This window comes from Erinaceus europaeus, chromosome 2, assembly GCF_950295315.1.
Source record: "Erinaceus europaeus chromosome 2, mEriEur2.1, whole genome shotgun sequence".
Lineage (NCBI taxonomy): Eukaryota > Metazoa > Chordata > Mammalia > Eulipotyphla > Erinaceidae > Erinaceus > Erinaceus europaeus.
In genome coordinates, this window is record NC_080163.1 from 167,747,870 (window position 1) to 167,753,932 (window position 6,063).

The 6,063-nt window shown below is 44.9% G+C and overlaps 1 non-coding gene across 1 annotated transcript; it reads right to left on the reverse strand.

Moving 5' to 3' along the window:
* Positions 1–4,166: 4,166 nt before the first annotated feature.
* LOC132537208 (U6 spliceosomal RNA) lies at positions 4,167–4,273 on the reverse strand. The gene has a single exon (XR_009548670.1). It is a non-coding gene; the product is annotated as a U6 spliceosomal RNA (small nuclear RNA).
* Between the last annotated feature and the right edge of the window lie 1,790 nt (positions 4,274–6,063).

Here is a 6,063-nt window from a genome sequence, read left to right on the forward strand (position 1 = left end):
AGCAGTCACACTCCAAGGAGACTGTTCTAGCATCAGGAAACACTTGTAAACACCCCCCCCCACACACACACACACACACACACACAGACAGGCTCCAGGGGGCAGAGGAAGCCAGTCTGACCTGGGAGTGAAGTGGGCAGGGCATAAATGTGGCCCTGGGTCCTTCCACCTCAGTGGGCCCCCTCCCCTACTCTTTCAACATTCTCAGTTCAGATGACAGATTTACAAGCAAGATAAAGGGACCAAGCCAAGAAGGAAAGGAAGATAATAGAATATTAACAAGGGTTGGGCTGTAGCGCAGTGGGTTAAGCAAGGTGGTGCAAAGCACAAGGATCAGCCTAACGATACCGGCTAGAGCCCCCAAATTTGATTCCTTAATAAACCAGGCCCCCAAATTTGATTTCTTAATAAACCAGGCCCCAAAATTTGATTCCTTAATAAATCAAAGATACAGTAAGCACATTCAGTAATATTACCTTAATATCTTGGACTTCATATCCTACCCTGTGGTCAGTGACACTATTCTGGGTGAAATTGTAGGTCTGGATTCTTTCTGACTGGGTTCTTGTTCCAACCTGTGTAGAGATAGAAAGGAATTCACATTTTAATATAATTACTATCTTTACTACAATGGAAAAGGCACCGCAAATTCTTTTCTAAGGATTTCTATTTCTGAAGGTCAGGCACATACAATTGACAAAGAGCAAGAGTGGAAGGAATTTAATTGTTTAAGACTCTTGTTATCTCAGGTTTACTTATGGAGTAAGAGTGTTTCTTTTTCTTTTTTTTTTTCTTCCTGCACTACAAATCCACTGCTCCTGCAGGCCATCACCCCCCCCCCCCCCCCCGCCTTTTGTTGTTCTTTTTGTTTATCATTGTTGCTGGATAGGACAGAGAAATTGAGGGTGGGGGGGAGACAATGAGTGGGAGAGAAAGACAGATACCTGCAGACCTGCTTCACCACTTGTGAAGTGACATCCCTGCAGGTGGGGAGCTCAAACTGGGATCCCAACCCCTATCCTTGAGCTTTGTGCCATGTGTGCTTAACCTGCTCGCTGCACTACCACCCAGCACCCAATAGTGCTTCTTCAGTAGTTCCAATTCCAATCAAAGCCAAATTATCAGTGGTCTGGGAGGAAGAGGCAGAGTGGATAAAGTACAGGATTCTCAGGCATGAGGGACCAAGTTCAATCCCCAGTGCCACATATACCAGAGTAACGTGCAGATCCTCCCTGCTCCTCTCTCTCTCATTAATGAATAAATAAGATCTTTAGGACAAAACAAAACTATCTCTGAAGATGGGTAGAGGTTGCACCATGGAAGAAATTAGAGCTTCTAAATTTTAGGTCCTGAGTCCAATCCCAAGCACTGCATAGGCTAGAGTGCTGCTTCTGTGCCCCACTACCTTCTGTAATTCATGAAATTAAAATAATTAAAAAACTATATTTTACCCTCATCAGTCCGTTCTCCAGCAAGTTTACTAATGTGTTAACTCAAATTTCTTCCTCAAGCTATTTCTATTCAGGATTTGTATCATAACTGTCTAAAGAGAAAATTGGTTTAGGTCATTTAGGTCATAAAAAAGGTCATTTTTATGAAATTTTTTATGGAAATTAAGATACTTTCAAGTTTTAAAATGAAACATATTATTACAAAAATTTATTACAAATCCCTATGGGTTCAGAAATAAATATCTCTGCCAAAACCATACTGCAAAGTGCAAGGACCAGCAGAAGGATCCTAGTTCTGGCCCCAGCTCCCTGGACCTGCAGGAAAGGTACTTCACAAGCAGTGAAGCAGGTCTGCAGGTATCTGTCTTTCTCTCCCCCTCTGTCTTCCCCTGCTATCTCCATTTCTCTCTGTCCTATCCAACAACAACAACATCAATAACTACAACAATGTTAAACAAGGGCAACTAAAAAGGGAAAATAGATTAATTCATTTAAAAACACCATACTGTAATATTCTCTACTGATAGAGTCTAAGGTCGAGGGTCAGGAAAGGCTTTCCCCCCACTTCATTTTTCTCTATTTCCTAGATTTTGAATTACATATGTATGTAGTTTTATTCAAATGTATAAGTTCTACTAAAGTGTATGTATCATTTAAATAAGCAAAGTATGTATACTCTTGTTCTCTTCAGATTGTATAAATCTTTTGCCTCTTAAGTAAGCCTACCTCGAAGCACATGCAGAGCAATTTCTTTGTTTTTTATCTGGGAGCATTCTTGCTGGCATTCAACTACAAGCCCTGGAAAATTACCAAGACCAAAGACAGATGGAACTTCCCACAAGGCAAACTAAAACAGAACCAAGATATTTAAGACAAGCAAACATGAATCAGGAAATTACTACAAAAGGTTAAGAACATTTTAGATTTAGCCGGCTTTAGAAATGATACCTAAGGGAGCCAGAAGGTAGCACAGTGGGCTAAGCCCACATGGCACAAAGAGCAAGGACCGTTTAGGATCCTGGTTCAAGCCCCCTGCTCCCCACCTGCAGTGGAGTCACTTCACAGGTAGTAAAGCAGGTCTTCAGGTGTCTCTCTGTCTCTATTCCTCTCTATCTCCCCCTTCTCTCTCAATTTATTTTTGTCGCTATCCAATAACAACAAAAAAAAAGAAAGAAAGAAAAGAAATGATACATAGATTGCTATATGGAAAACTGGGAATTGTTATGCAAGTACAAACTATTGTATTTACTGTGGAATGTAAAACATTAATTCCCCAATAAAGAAATTAAAAAGAAAAAGAGAGAAAGGAAGAAATGATACCTAACTTAAGATGGTAATAACTGTTGACTCACCTGTAAATAAGGAAGCTTCACAGGCGGTTAAGCAGTGCTGTTGGTGTCTTTCTCTCTACCTCCCCCTACGATCTCAGTTTCTCTGTCTTTATTCAATAAACAAGTAAAGTAAAATAAATTTTGAAAAAATACTTGTAAATGGTTGCTCTGATACTGATATCTTGAGGTGTTTCCTATATGAAGGCTGAATGTAGCAACACCTATGGATGAGGATGATTCTTTCTCCAAGTTCTGCCTCCCAATCCCACCCCAGCACATTCATTTACTTTCAAAGATCAACATACAGCAGGGTATTGTGACCCAAATGTAGATACACACCTTGTCTGGCTAAAGGGAACTAAGTCAGCTTGACCCATTTCAATCACAAATACAGAGATGTTGAAAATAACTTATATAGAGAGACCAATGCAAAGAAGCTACCCAGTGTCTTAAAAAATTATAGTGACTGTTCTTTCCTTTGCCTTGGTTCTAAATTTGTTGAATTTGGATTTTAAATGGGCCTCGACTACTGTTGAGTCCAGTTACCCGCCTAAATCTAGGCGCAGGTTGTCTGTTTCTTAAAAAGAAAACATAACATAACATACATTAATTAAAAACATAACATAAGTAACATACATAACATAATTTTTTTATTCATGAGAGAGAATGATAGTATCATTCTGGCACATGCAATGCCAGCAATCAAACTCAGGACCAGAAGGCGCAGCAGGGGGTAAAGCACATGCTTTAAGTAGCATGTGGCTGGGGGTCTGATCCTCCACACTGCAAGTGAAAACACATGCAGGTAATGGGCGGGACTCCTTGCATAGAGGAGCAGTGCTTTGCATATCTCCCTCTCTTAAAGGATACAGAATGGAGATGGGCAGGGAGGCTTCTCAGCTGTCCCATGCAGGTGCAAGTTCTGGGTGGGATTGATCCCCAGGCACACTATTTGAGAAAAAAATTTAAAAAGATTTTGTATTATTTAAAAGATTTACAGTTAAGAGAACAATATTACCATGATTTTATTTAAAAAAGCCAATCTGCAGCCCTGGAGGCTGGCAGAGTGGTTGGAGTTTTGGACTCAAGCATGAGGTCCTGAATTCTACCTCCAGCATCAGATGTTCCAGACTGATGCTATAGTGTTTTTCCTCTCTCTCTCTCTCTCTCTCTCTCTCTCCCCTTCCTTTCTCCCTCACTGATTAATAAATCTTTTAAAAGAGCTTCATCATATGTAGAACCAGAGTTCAGACAGACCTGGGATACCACACATACAAATCCAGATCTCTTGCCACTGAACCGCCTCCCAGGTTGCATTAACTGGCTCTTTAAAAGATTATAATTATTTATATGTGTGTACATATATTTTATAATCTTTTTTTGAAAAAATATGGTATGCCTCATGAATCTGTGTGTAATCCTTGAGCAGGGGCCATGCTAATCTTCTATGTATCATGCCAATTTTAGTATATGTACTACGGAAGCTAGGACTATATTATAATCTTATTTAAAAAGTGTTAAGAGATGGAGACAGTTGGAGTCAGGCAGTGGCACAGCGGGTTAAGCACACATGGCGCAAAGCTCATGGACCAGAGGAAAGATCGTGGTTCTAGCCCCTGGCTCCCCACCTGCCCGGGAGTCCCTTCACAGGTGGTGAAGCAGGTCTGCAGGTGTCTGTCTTTCTCTCCCCCTCTATGTCTTCCCCTCTTCTCTCCATTTCTCTCTGTCCTATCCAACAACAACGACATTAATCACCACACAATGTTAAGCAACAAGGGCAACAAAATGGAAAAATAAATAAAAATAAAAAAGAGGTGAAAAGAATAGACAAGAAAAAAAAGAAAGGGAGATAATGAGACCTTGGTGGCAACAACAACAACAAAAATAAAATAACCTATTTATACTTTAGAATTGCAGAATGGCTAGGGCAATGGCTCTGTACGAATTAAGTCCTGAATTCAATCCCCAGATTTGCATGTGCCATAGTCATGCTCTGCTTCTCTTTTTTGTATTAATAAATAACATTTTTCCTTTTTTTACTTTCCTTTTTTATATTTCTTTTTTTTTTTTTAAAAAACCGCGGTTCCTGCCCTGTTCCTACCCAGCTCCAAGATCGGCTGCTGCCTGGCTCTGTGGGGCTCCTAGTGCAGCTCCCACCTGCCAGCATCCTGGCTGCCCCATTGTGTGAGTAGGAAGACTGCAGTCTCCCCAGGACTGTCCCCACAGACACAAGAACCCCAGGCGACCCCTGCCCACCCCCCACCACACACGGAGCCCTGCCAGGCCCAGGCCACCAGGACGAGGGGGATTGGGGGTGGGTGTTGGCAGTGCCCTCCAGGACCAGCAGGTTGCAAAGTGCCAAACCTTCAGCCCAGACCCAATCCACAGCCCGGGCCCAGGGCTCAACAAGGGTTGGAGCCAGCTGGCTTGGGGCACCCCTCTGAAATGCATGTCTCTTCTGAGAGAGACAGAGGCAGAGAAAACACTCCAGTTCTAGTAGTGCTAGGAGAACCCCAACCTGGACCCGCACCCCGTGCCCCAGCCTCCTTCACCCTAATTTGGGAGCTTGGCTCGCCATGTTGCCCCAGATCAAACTCGAAGTTCAGGATTCCAAACAGCCGTCCCCCAAGGACCATGTCGTGGGCCACACCGAGAGGAAGGACAGCGGGTGCACATTTTGGGTGGGCGGACACACGGAAAGTTTTCTGGGCCTGGCTGCTCCTGAAGCCAGGTCGGTGGGTTCCGGGGTCCCCTCCTGCCAGGGTGTTTGTGGTGGGCGGGAGGCGCACTGCCTGGACTCCAGCTGCGCTGGCGGATTCTCACCCTCGGGGCACTTGGAGCCACCAGCACTGACACGCTGGGTGAGGCCCAGGGACCTAGGACCCCTCTCCAGGCAGGAAGGAAAGGGAAGGCCGGATGGCCAGACTCTCCGGCAGGGTCCCTATGCTCGAGCTCATGGAAGCCAAAAGCAGCACGATCTGGGGGCGCACAGCCACCCTTCCAGGGTGTCCCTTCCAGGGGTGCGGGGTCTGGGGGCTCACGGACACCTTCCCTGGGTGCGCCCGTGCCGGGGGTGCGCATGGCTCCATCTCGGGGAGCGCCCTGCTCAAGGCCACTGGGTGCTGGAGGTTTGGGGGGTGCGCAGCCACCTCTAAGGGGTGCGCCTGTCCAGGGGTACTGGGTCCGGGGGCGGCGCTGGCCCCTCTGCGGCTGTACCCCGACTTCGCCCCTCACCCCACCCAGCAGGATGAATATGGGATGATCTCACTCTCAGGCCGAAG